General features: G+C 42.0%; 1 long non-coding RNA gene across 2 annotated transcripts in view; it reads left to right on the forward strand.

The window, feature by feature from the left end:
- Positions 1–13,889, forward strand: part of LOC311526909 — a 61,755-nt gene that overhangs the window by 34,708 nt on the left and 13,158 nt on the right. For both annotated transcript variants that reach the window (XR_014713184.1, XR_014713185.1), the window contains exons 2-3: positions 11,460–11,556; positions 12,723–12,773. This is a non-coding gene — a long non-coding RNA (uncharacterized lncRNA). The remainder of the gene's footprint in view (positions 1–11,459; positions 11,557–12,722; positions 12,774–13,889) is intronic.

Consider the following 13,889-nt stretch of genomic DNA (forward strand, 5'->3'; position numbering starts at 1 on the left):
TATTTCTCATGCTAAATCTCAAGCAATAAGCAAATACTCCTTGAACCATTTCTACTGTATATGTACAATTAAATGAGGAAAATACTTAATTTTTCATGAGGGAGGCTAATTATTTTTTTCTTGATCACCTAGCTTGTTTTTGCTGGAGTTTTAGCAGACTGAAAATTTGGAGTGAATTAGTGAAACTCCCATTGTTTGGAAAGGCATATACCATTATTTGTGCACACATGTGCATGCATAAGGAATAGCTGTTTATTCACAGCTGAGTGCATTCCATCTCTCTTCCTTTTAATACAAATCAACTCTTTTGGAGGTGTTCTTGTGGCACTTTCTTTTCCAGGAGAAGCCTTCCGTCACTAGCCTTATTGTGGATGTTGTGGAAGCTGCATTTTCTAGTTTCCCACAGGGTGCCTGCAAAACGCCTCCAGAATGTTTTAAAATAACTTGGCTTTTGAAGCTGCCTGAAAGGATCAAAGGCAATCAAGTCTATCAGGCTTGAGCATCATTTTGACCATTTCTATAGCTAAGCAAAATAGACATGCTGTATTGAAGAAAATGCTCCTCTTTAGAATAAAAGACATGTGAAAACATAACAGATTAAATCAAATTTTAAAAAAATGAAAATTGTATATTATTGTAGATGACTGACCTTGGAGAATTCACCTATCATGTTGCTCCTGATTTTTCAAGGAGTATCTTTCTTACAGACTTAGGGTTCATGGGCTTTTTTCTATATATCATGTGTATTCTTTTCTGGTTATGTGATGCAATTTTCAACTCTCTGATTTTACTTCAAATGGCTATTGTTTCAATGAAATGTTCTTTCAGTGCGATATGTTTTATTCCCCTTTTTATCTGTCTTGAAAAAAAATCCTCCTTAATAGTTATGTCAAACTATAAGTTGCCAGCGCACCTTTCTCCTGGGTAAAATTTGCAGTAATTGTCACTTCAAGAGACAATATAGCACTACATTTCTTTTCATGCAAATCAGAACTTCTGCAACAAAGTCTTTAAGTGGTTCATTTTATCTAACAAATGTAAAGGTCCTGTACTGCTTAGGTTTTCCATGCTGAGATATATCAAACAAATACCCTATATAATAAAGCCTATTTGCTGTGCCCTGGACTTATCCAGTGAAAATACGCTGCTTCATTACAAATTCACTGTGAATGCATCTGGCAAAGAGTGATTACTTCTTTATTTTACAAGTGTTGTCACTTTTTTCTGTGGCTTATGTGGGTTGCTATGCAAAAGAGGAGGGGGGGAAAATTGAAATAAAATTTTTGACTCATTCTTTGTAATGTCATCTGGGCATTTTGCAAGCTCCGACGTCTTCAGAGTTTTAAAGGATATGTCAACACAGTAAATTTTATATCACCAATAAAACTTGTTAGTGAGCTCACTGAGAAATTCTTAGCCCTGGGAAGGCAATTAACGTTTAACATATATAGAAATATATTTATTGCAACATTTTACGCTTTTACAAAATTATGCTACCAGTCAGTAGCTATGCTGTAAACTATCATGCTACAAGATAAACCTGACCTAATAAATACTGTACATTACATTGTACATTGTAATTTTAATAGTGTAATTTTCAAGAGGGCAACAAAAAAGTGAATGTATCCTAAATGTGGCCCACTCTTATAATATGAACAGATGAGATGCACTGTGTAAACTTATCACTTGCATGCCATACAGTAATCATGGCTGATCTTAGTGACTGGTAAACTCTCTTCTCAGCTAAGGTGCCACTGAGTGTGGCGATCAACCTTCCCTCATACTGATTCCTCGGTATCAATGTTTCTGCCAGGAATATCCAGTCCCATGGATTCCCTTGGTTTTCAAGAGCCTCGAAGTATTTCAGCTCCAAGATGAAGTTTTAAAACTTTAACGTAAATACCAGGGTGATGATGAGCCTATTATAAAGACATTAAACGCTAGCTACCTTGGATAGAGAAGGCTGGGATGAAAAGTCTTTGTGCAGCCAGAGAACTGGTAGCATCCGTGCAGTCTTGAAACATAGAGATAATCGTCATGTTCCTACTACGCTTCTGGCACTTAGGGCAGTGACAAATCTCCTCCACTCCTGTCTGTTTCCTTTCAGTGGTTCCCCAGGTTTTTCAGCTCAGCCTCCACAGCTCTTCACCATGTTGTTTTCAGGCGGCCTCGTTTTCGCTTGCCTTCAGGTGTCCATCTTATTGCTACTCTGGTGATGGAATCAGTTTCCATCCGAGGCACATGACCGATGAATCTCCAACACCTCCTGGCAATGATGGTGCTCAGATCCTCTTGGCTGCACTGTGTCAATAGATCTTGGTTTGAGATTGTTCTGGGCCAAAAGTAACAGAGGATTTTTCTGAGGCAGGTTGTATGGAATGATGGCAGTTTGGACATGTCAGACTTTCTCATTCCCCAGCATTCTGTACTATAAAGTAGTGTTGAAAGTACGCAGCTCTGATAAATCTTGAGTTTTGTTTTGGCATTGTATTTTGATGATTTGTAGACTGTATTTAAGCTCCTGAAGGTGTTCCTGGCTTGCTTTATTTTGTTCCGGATGTCCTGTCTTGTTCCACCATCCTGGCTGATGGTGCTGCCCAAGTACGTGAATGTTTCTACATTGGTAAGAAAATAACCCTCTATCCGTACTGGTGAGGCATTATTAAAGGTCATGATATCTGTCTTATTGTGATTGATTTTCAGTACAATTTGCTGGCTGAATGCGTTGAGTCGAATTGTTTTTTCTTGTATATGGTGTTGAGTATGTGATAGGAGAACGACATCATCTGCGAAGTACGGGTCTTCAAGGGATGAGAAGAGTGTCCATTTAATGCCTCTTGGCATGTCTTCTGTTGTACACTGCATTACCCAGTCGATGGCAGTGTTGAAGAGGACTGCAGACATGACACACCCTAATGTACTCCTGTTTTGACTTCAAAACTCAGCTCACTGTGATCTAAACTGCATGTAAAGTTGAAATCGAAGCTTTTGATTATGTTGATTATATGGAAAGAAAGTGAAGATACCAAAGAAAGGAACTCTCAGTGATTGTGAAAACTGGCCTGGTATCACACTTTTCTCTGTGCCAAGCAAAGTATTGTGTAAGATCATAGTCCAGTGTGTATATCAGAGGCAGTTGACAGCGTTCTCAGAAAAGAGCAAGCTGGTTTTCAGAAAGGGTGTGGTGCAAAGACCAGATCTTCACTCTACGAAAAATAATAGAATAGTGTTTAGAATGGCAACGGCAACGCTACATACATTTCATAGACTTTGAGCAGGCTTTTGATAGCATTCACAGGACCAGCCTCTGGCGCATTCTGCAGGTATACAGAATTCCTTTCTGTATAATCAAATAGCAGAGATAGTGAATTGGAAAACTATACAGACATCCTTATAATAGTATCAGTTCGGTCTGTAGTTTATGGATTCAGCCTGTATTTCTTGGATTCTTTTCCGACACTAAGTTCTCAAATAGCAGCATCTATAAGTAATGGGTTATACCATCTACAGTTGGTTAGGAGACTCCATCCTGTCCTGATGGTCAGGATATTTAAAATATTACCTAAAACTCCAGGATGAAGACCATAGTTAACAGCTCTGCTCCTCTGGCATAATGGAACTTTCTGCTATAAGGGGAAAGCTCAGCTATGCATGAGACAGCTTTCGCAGAGACTGGTCCAAGACTGCAGAACTCCCACAGGGATGATAGACCCAGGGGTGGCTCTACCAATTTTGCTGCCCCAAGCAGTAGCCGCCAAATTGCCGCCACTGCAACAGCGGTGAAGCTGCCGCCGAATTGCCACCGCGGGGCACGGACTGTGGCCCCATTCTGAAAGCCGCCCCAAGCACCTGCTTGGAAAGCTGGTGCCTGGAGCAGGCCCTGGATAGACCATCACAAATCCCACCACCTTCTGCTCTAAATGCAAGGCACATTTCTTTGACCAGCCTTCTCTAATATAGAGCAGTGTGTACATTTCAAAAAAAAACAAAAACAAACCCAAACCCCATTCTGCGCACATGACTCTTCTCCTGGGGAGAGACTGAACCACACATGACAGCCGACAGTTACATCATTCAGTCACATCATTAGAAGGGTCTCAGATACGCCAGTGATGGGGCAGTTTAAGAATCTATAAGGAATTGAATGGAAAAATAGAATGGGACTCTACACAGGTCCATGAGGTTAGATCTCTTTCAGGATCAGTGTCAAAGTGAACATCTATTTAAATATAAAGCTTGCAGAAAATGAGGGCCTGATTTTTCTCACACCAGTTCTAGAAGGGTGCAATTCAATTCACCTCAGTGGAGTTACTCCTACTTTACTCCAGTATGAGTCAGAGGAGAATTAGACTGTCTGTGCGAGTCAGTTGACCTGCATGAAGAGAATGCAATGCAAAACTTCTCTAACGGTAACACAGATGTAAGATGAAAACCTCCCTGTCACCACCAGCCTTCCCAAGAAGGTTATTTCTCAGGCTGTGAAATAGTCTTTGAATGGCTTTAGTCAAAACATTTGAGGTGAGATGGTTTGGAACAATGCTGCCATCTCTCTCTCTCTAGGCTTTGTATATGAATTTTGAAAATGTACAAAAGGAATATCTGACAGGTAAGGATGCTGCCTTTGGCTTTCAATGGTGTTTAACCCATTTACACCAGCTGAGGATCTGGCCCATTATTTCATGAAACATTGCAGTTAATGTAATCAGCATGCTAAAGGACAGTTCCCCCCCCCACCCCCCCAAAAAAAAATCTGTAGCAAACTGCACAGTTCTTCTAGGTGCTTCCCTTTTTCCCAGCAGATGACTCTTTCTGTTGGATCTGGGCCCTGAAAATTAGTTTAGCTTCTCTTAAACAAACATTGTGGGTGAGATTCTTAAGCCCCTCACAGCCCTTTACACAGGTTAAAGGGTACCTGGGCAGCATAAAAGGGCTCTAAAAGCCCCAGTTCCAGGCAGGGGAGAATTCCCCTGGTTCCAGAATGGAGAAAGACAGCCATAGAGTTGTCTTGGATGAATTGCCCACTTCACCTTAAATGGTCTCCTGGAACATGTGTTTGTCCCTTATAATAAACAATCTGTCTCACTTTGTACTTAGTTGTGACACTCTGAGTACCTTTTCCAGACCTGAAGAACAGCTTTGGGTAGCTTGAAAGCTTGTCTCTTACACCAACAGAAGTAGATCCAATAAAAGATATTACCTCACCCACCTGATTGCTCTCGTATCCTGGGACCAACTGGGCTACAACTACACTGAAAACAAGGCCCACCTGGTGTAAAGAATGAAGACGGGAGAGGGAAGGACCCATTGAGCGGGGCACTATGGTCCAGAACCTCCGAGGTATTTAGGTGCCTAACTCCCACTGAAGCCAATGTGACTAAAACACTTTTAGGGATCAGGGCCAAAATGCCTTTCTTTTCCATCTGTAAAATGGAGGTAATAAAACTTGCTCTCTGTCTCAAAGTGCTTTAAGCTCTAAGGATGAAAAATGCTACACAGAGCTAAGTATGACAATGTTGAGTATTAAAACACTTTGGGATAACTCTCACACTAGAAGGCAGGTCTGAAATAATTAATTATTTTTTCTATCTGTGGAATAATGCATCAAGCTGCGTATACTTCTGAGTTTCCTCTGACCTCTGTCACATACGAAAAATTAAAATCTATAGCAATTAACCTGAAAACCAAATAGCTCTTTGGGAATTCTGTCTTCCAGCAAAGCCCCAATCTACAGGGCCCATTCAACTTCCACATGATATTGTGTTTCTTTCTACTACTCAGACCATTGTTTTAATGCCTTTGAAGGCACCTCTTGGTTTGTCTCGTGATAGTGCACATGGCTCATAGACTATACAGCATCAGTGACCTTTGACAGTAAGGGGTTTAAGCCAGACCTGTCCATATTTCAGCAAAATCTGGGCAGATTTGTCAGGAGGACCAAAATTGCAAAAAGTAGCTAAGTGACTAGGGTGCCAAAATCCCAATTTCATAATTGATTTAGGGCCATATTTGAAAAGATGTTTAGGTGCCTATAGATGTACCCTTTGGCTTTCAATGGTCCTATGGCTCAGAAATATCTCTGCCATTTTTGAATATGAGCTTTTAAGCTGTTTAGGCACTTATGAAACATTTACTCCAGATGCCCAGTCCGTGTGAACTGGCATCACACCATTGATCGGATTTACACCAGCCGAGGTTCTGGCCTGATGTTGTTATGATAAAACATTTGTGGCCCAAGGGGACCTGCAGTACACCAAAGCATGGAGTTTCATTCAGGAGCCATTTACAACTTCCCTGATGTGTTGCTTTGTAACCAGGGTCTTACACAACTAGGTATTAAATCCATAAACAGACTGGGGCTTGGCAATGCTTTGAAAATGTCTTTGCTAACACAAATACATTATTGCATACACCAAGCAGGCTTCCACAAAGATCTTAATGTCTGATATGTTCACATTTCTTCTGACGCTAGTCCAAAATATTATGAGACCCCAGAAGGCTTCTTCTTCTTAAAATAATAACAAAAACATTCTAACTGTAAAATGGTGTGTCTAAAATTTATGGTGTTTTCCAACTCCCTAGGTATTTTATTCTTTCAACATAGCATCCTTTTTTTTTTTTATTTTATTTTTTTTACAAACCATCATAGTCTTTTTGCTTTTGAAACTTGCTTGTTAGGCCACTCCATAAATGTGACATCCTTCAAGTGACATCTCAGCATCTGCTTTTCTTTATTTCCATGTGTGCCCTTGTTTTATTTAGACTTGGCTAAAAAAGAGTAACTGCACGTGACATTATCCCATTTGCCATTATACACACACGTCAATTCAGCTGCTTTCAACAGATTCTGTTTTCCTCTTGCCAAAATGCAGTTCAATTTTTCTGCTCTTTAATAATCCAATGTCATTGCCATAACTTATCTTTTCAAGTGCTTCAGTAACTTTTTAAACATTGAGTTGACCATGAACACTAACGTCTCAGCAAACAATTCTATTAATTCATGGGTGCTTTCTTTGGGGCCAAATTCTCATTAAAATCAGTAGGAGTGTGACACCTCATGTCAGGGCTGAATTTGGTTTTGTGAGCCACTATTTCAGTTTTACCCTACTTTGAGTGTACCTGGTGTAACAATTAGAATCAACAGAGAAGGTTTTATTTCCAGGTACAGCATGGGACCTAGTGCTCACACAGTGCTCTAAGGAGTCAGTGAACCAGTGGGAATATAACAGCAAGGGGCGGGAGTTAGTTTGGGGAAAAGGCGACACAGTAATGCTTTATAAAGCACATAGAAAGCCAATCTGTTTATCCTGCAACACCTACCATATCCTTGGCTGGCCTTTCCCACAGCTTCCTGTGCCACGATGGTCTCGCTTTAATGTTTATGCACAACAGTTGTGCTTTGCTTGAGGCCCAGTGCTGAAAGACAGATATGGCTGGAAGGTCCAGTCAGTGAATAAGTCTCAGTCCTAAACAACTGCTAAAAACTGAACAGAATGGCAGTAGCAAATCGAGCTCTTTTCATAGCCCAGCATGGCTGAAATTCTGGGGCATTTGAGTGCTGTTCAAAGGAGACTCCTAGCCCCCAGACTGTCCTTTCCCTGAGGGTCCTATGAACCGAATGAGTTAACTAAACAGACAACAGTGACAGGAGCACCACCAATGCGAACCCACTGCAGAGAGAGAATCAGCTGAGAGTCTTGGGAGCAGGAATGTGCTAGTCAGCACTCAATCCACTTCAGCTGCTAGCAGGAGTTAAACCTGTGCTCGGTGTCCGAGGTCTGAATCCTGTCTCACCGGGCCAGGAAAATGCGTTCATGGGCTGGTGGAGTGGATCAGACTAAGGCACAGCTGACAGTTTGCATTCTGAAATAGCTCACAATTACTGCCGGTCAAAATGTGCAGAGGGAACACTTGTCTGTCAGAAAACGCTCTTTTGAGAGAATCAACAAATTCCACAGAAGTGAATGGATGGAAAGCAGACAGGCAGGCTCACCCAGCTCCCTGGGCAGGTGCCTCCCGGGGCTGCCTGACTCTCCAGCCAGCCAGCAACCTGGGAGTTGGGCAGCCCCCGAGGCAGCTGCCCAGGGAGTCAGGAGCAAGCAGAAATATTCTAGCTTCATTCCACTTTGGTTCTACCAAAAAGGATTTTAAAGAATGTTTCCTGCTGCTTCGGGATGGATATTTCCCACCAACAAAAAATTTTTCAACCGGAGGGAAATTCCATTTTCGAGCCAGCTCTATTCACAGTATCTTCCCCCACTGGCTGGAAAGCCACCAGCATCAGGCAAGGAACTGCAGACGGCTCTCCCCAAGTGCTGCATCTCACGGTTCTCACCCAAAATGCTTCTGCTGTGTCCTCTCTCTCCCTTCCCCTTGCTCACTTGGTGGTGCTTTACCTGGAGAAAGGGGAGAGCAACAGGCTGCAAAAGCAGACGTTTCAGTGAACATTGCACCATCATGTGGGACTGTGCTCCCTTGTTGAGCATTGGCAGTGCTCAATGCTTCTCTCAGGGTAAGGCACAACCCCAGGCTGGTTACACATACCTGACCTATAGCTTTTTGCACTGATGAACCTAGCTGGTTATTGGAGCAGATTGCAGTAATACTTTAAGGCTAGATGAGCACTGGGCAGGGTAGAATCACATACTCTCTGAGGGAGCTCCGGTGCTGACAGATAATCAGACATATTCCCTCCCAGAGATCAGGGGAGCTAGCAATAGCCCATTCGGACAGTGCAGTGTGCTTCCCTCTCCATTGGGTGGGAAATGTGGGGGAAACATGCACCCTCTTTAGTGCATGGAGGGCGCAGTCCTGAGCTTCCCCAGCCGTAGGAACAATGGGGCTGGGTGTCCTTTTGTTCCCTTCTTCCCACCTGTCTGTGAATTGGAGCAAGGGACATTCTAATGTTTAAATGTTGGTGCCTTCATTTGTTTGCACTGTTACAGACCTCCTTGGTAATTAGCAGCGTCAACCTGGTAGCATTTCTGGCCTGGTTAAACCATGTCCTGTTTCTGGCTGTTTATTCTCTGTTGTCCTCATTTATTCATACTCCCGCTTTTCACTCAGTGACATCACCCTCTCCTAGGGAAAACGGATGTGAGGCAGTACCCATAGTGGAATTTGGCCAGGACACTTGGAATATCACGCCTCCTATGTGAATGGCATTATGGAATCTTTAACAACAAATGGTCAGGAAGGATGTTAGTTTTATAGATAACCACAACCCTGTCTCTGCTGCCTGCAATTTAGCAGCTATCTTTTGAGTGGAGGGTTCAGTGGAATGTCCAGTACAGTGTGTCCAAAAATTGAAAAGAACATTTTCTGGATGCACCTGGTATGTCATTCAGAACTGAAGCAGTTAATAATCCAATTACTTTACTGCATCCTCTTCAACTTCAATTTCCATTCTCTTTTATAGTGCTCTAATAGGCTGTTGTCAAACTACCTAGACATTCTTAGTTGGTACCTGGTGAATAATAAATCTAGGGATAGTGCCGTCCAAAAGAGAGCAGGCGTGAATGATGTCAGATGAGTTCAGTGCTTGCACATCAGCACATCTCTAGTTTTACCTTCTTGCTTAGCTGATCAAAGGGGGGTGTATTTTTCATTTATTTCTTATTAAGCCTTCTGTGTCCTTGCACTCCAAATTCTTCTCATTGGAGAAAAATACATGAACAAACTTTCCAATTAATCTGGTCACTGCACCCACTGTAACTCTCAAAACCATTAGAGTTATACAAAGCAAACCATCCACACCTCCTCATCTAAACATTACATTCACAGAAGGCTCAGGTAATGACAGGTTTGATGAAGTGAGCTGTAGCTCACGAAAGCTTATGCTCAAATAAATTTGTTAGTCTCAAAGGTGCCACAAGTACTCCTTTTCTTTTTACAGAAGGCTCAGAGGATTTTCACTGGTCCCACCTCCATGACACTGGTTCAAACCCAGCACACGTTGCTGGTTACGTGTTGACGGCTGCTAGGAAACCTCCTTCAAATGAATTAGTGATCTCAGTCCAGTACCTAGTGCATAGAGGTGTCCATGTCACCAACACTATCAGTCAAACAGGCACTAATTGGCACCTTTGTTGGCAGCCCCTGTAGGAAGGCCAAAGATTGAAAGAGCATGTAAACAGAGCTATTTCCCTTAGAAACCAGTTAAGGCTTGAGGCCTACTAGGAAGGCACTAGGTGGGAACATTCACCACTGCTGCCCATGCTGTCCCTGTTGTGTGGCTAAATAAAGGGACTCCCTAAGCAGATCTATCAACCAAGCACCTTACATGAGCACTAAAATTCAATAAAAATATTCACCTGGTAAAAGAAAAAAAAATTAAGTGCACAGGTCCATTAAAGTACCCAGCCTAGCAGTCTTCATGCTAGAAAAAAGGAAAAACACTGTAGTGATATAAGACCCAACTTTCAAAGAACATTACATGCAGCAGAGCTTGTAGGTTCTTATTTTAGGGTGGATGCACAGAATCTGGCATATTTTCAAAGATCGAGGTGCAGGCATAAGAGGGCTGGCTGCACATTAGGGAAGCACTGAGTGCAGTCAAGAAGTGACAACACATACAGTTTGTTTTGTGCGTTTGCATGACTGGGGCTTTAAAAAGGGTGTTTATTATGTTACTAGCTATAGTGCCACCCTTTACTTCTCCACTAATATGGGGACAGGTGGGGATGTATCACCTTTTCTTGTACCAAGTAGCAATGAACGCTGGCATGGGGTCCAGACAACACGCCATGCTAGTGCCAGTGGAGGAAATCAAGGAATATTAACGATAGTTTTGACCACACGACAGTCAAAGTGTAGCAAATGTGGGAGCTAATGAGACAGGTACCCTCAGTGAATTTTTCTCTGAATTCTTTCCTCTGAACTCCATGGCTGGACTTCACAACAGCCATACACAGAACCCCTGGACAGGGAGTTCAGCAAGCATGCTAAATATGTTTTTTAAACCCCTTTTACTGGAGAGCAATGAGGGGGAGGACATAGGGGTTGGGCATTGAAGGGCCAAAATCCATTTGCTGTGGATGTAAGATCTTAACTACAGTTTCTGCTAAGAACTTTTCATATAGGCCTGGATGAGGACTAGTTAACAGAGAACAATACATGGCTAAGAGAAAGCTGGGGTAAACAGATAACCTTGTGTGTTTCAAGTCAGTGAGCAGAGTCAGCATAACTCCGAATGTAATTGGGCGTCCTTATCATGAGTTATAGACACATGAAGCGCTGAGAAAGGCCTCATGGTTACTCTCTAATGCAGGGAGGAGATAGTGGTACAATACCCCTCAGATCTCAGACAGAGTTCAGGGAGAGGCCTAATATAAGTGACATGAGTTAAGACACCCTCCCCTCAGATGTATGCCAGTCCTAGCCCACAGAAATGCAAGGGTAAACTTATAAACAATTGTTATTGTTAAGTACTAATTACTGCTTTTTTTTATTTAAATCTCCAGGAATGTACCTGTTGGTCAACCAGGAGAGCTGCTACCTCATTCCCTGGACCCCAAAATTAGGATTTAACCTATACACTTCAATAAACATAGTTTGGGGGTAATTATCTGTGTGTCAGCAATATGTTAATCTGAGCCATGGGTGGAGCCATTATGTAATCTTTTATACCATTGGCTTATAGTGCTTATCTTGTCTTGCTGCTAGAACCTATCCAGGGGCTTGGGAAAACCCATCCCCATTGCTTCTCTCCACCCAATGAGCACCTATAATCTACTGTAATCAATTGTTCTGCAGCGTCTCTGAGACTAATAAGCAAAGTGACACTCTGCCAGCGCTGTGCGTAATAAACTCCTGTGCTTGACGCTACACGGTGTGGATTACTGTTCCTTCAGGCATCCTGACAGGACAAGTCTTTACACAGACTATTCTTCACTTCCATGTCCTGGGTTGGAAATTGCTGCCAGATAACATTGCCTTGAATGTGCCATCCTCATTCCATGAGCTCCTCTGCCATAAGGTTCACAGCTGCCAGACTATGTGAGAGGTGGAACTTGTGAACCACATGCTGACTCCTTAGAGCCGTGGAGAGTCTGCATGAGCTACAACTGGTTGTGGCATGGTCGAGCTGCCTAGAAACTCATGGCAAAGCTAGAGGAGTTGTCTGGGTCGCACTTTGCCTTCCTGGTGACATTAGATTGGAGCAAGTTAGAGCCATGACAAACTCTTACATTTGCTAGATGCCCTCACCCATCTTGGCTGTCACAGCAAAAGGCAGTCCTTCCAAGACAATCGGGACAAAATGCCTACTGTCCTCTGAGTCAATTAGTTTCAAGGTGAAACACAATGAACTAGCTGAACTATAGCAATGGTGACTATCTCCCTTAGATCCTGGTCAGATGGGAAGCATGCCAGAGCAGAGAACTCCTGCGTGGTCTCTTGCTGGAGGCTCAGCAATGCAGCTTGTTCTTTAGACTGCCATGGTTGGCCCTGAACGCAACGAAGGGCTAGATGGAGGTCACCTGGCTTATATCTGCTTGCTCCACAGCTAACGTTGGACCCTCCACAATTGTGAAACCAGGCTTTGGGTGTCAAAGATCAATTGGTTTGTATCTGTTCCTGCCCATTCCTGTTTGGTGCCCCCTGGGAGACCATATGGTTCAACAAGAGCTGGCCCTATTTACTACTTGTAAATACTAATATATCATCAATAGAATTGCAGTGATTTGGCAGATACTGACTATTTTCTCTCCCTTCCCTATCATAAGGTACCTGCGTCTTCCTTCATAGATGGTATCTGCAACGTCACTGCAACACATGTAAGTTCACATGAAGATAACGAGAATAATATTAAATATGGCAAACACAACAACATATTTACGATGCGGAATGATAATAAAAGATTGAAATTTATCCAATGTGGTTGGAAAATATGAACTGCTTATTTCACCAGATTGAGAGAACAGGCAGCACACCTTCTCCCTCTCTTGTTTATCATGTCTCATTGAAAAGGCATTATAACTCTACCTTGTTCAAGTCTGATTAAGGATTGAGGGCCTCTAGCTAGCTAGATTTGCTATTGAACATGTTAATGGACAAACAAAATGATGGTGTAATTTTACTTGATTAAGACAAAACGCTAAAATCGGAGCAATTTTCAGTAACTATGTTAAGACAGTAACTAAAACAAAAATCTTTAAAATTTTCAAAGCCTCATTGTTGCATCAAACAAATGTTTCTAATTGGTGCAGTCAAACTGTGTTTATTCATATCCCTATATTGTCTTCACTGGTTTTGTTGTTTTTTTTATTTCTTGCAGACATCTGTTATTTTTCCTTTTTTGCTTACATAGCCTTGGATTCACATTTTCAGAAGAGGGGAAAACACAGTCCATGTTTCTCTCTATACTTCATTGGCCTAGTTTGTTTGTTCCAACTCCTTTCTTCTTTTCTTTTTTGTTAGTTTTTATATAAAGTTGTCATAAAAACAAATGTAATTATTAGACAGTATAAGTCAATAAAGTTGACATCTCCATTAAAGAGGCACATTAAAGATCTTGTCAGCCATTATAAAGATACCTCTATATCCCAGTGACCGGGGCAGGGTGGGAGGGTTAGGGGGACAAAAAACAAACAACATTTCCTCCTAGTATTTGCAAAATGAGGTAATCAACTATTTCTCCCTGAAGCAATTGGAAATCTTATCCTTTAGCCCTAGGAAAGTCAGACCAGACACTAAGACAAAGCAAAATGTAAATAATTTTAAAAGCTCAATAGTACAGAAACAGGCAGGGTAGGGAATAGAAAGCTACAGGAAATGTCAACAACATGACATTATATAACCCAATAAGCTAACATTCGAGACACTTTCTTCATCAGATCCTCTGGTTTGGGGATCAGCTGGACTGCAAATAAGGACTACAGCCATGAAAATAA

This window comes from Lepidochelys olivacea, assembly GCF_965140295.1.
Source record: "Lepidochelys olivacea isolate rLepOli2 genome assembly, chromosome: 10".
In the NCBI taxonomy this organism is placed as follows: Eukaryota; Metazoa; Chordata; order Testudines; family Cheloniidae; genus Lepidochelys; species Lepidochelys olivacea.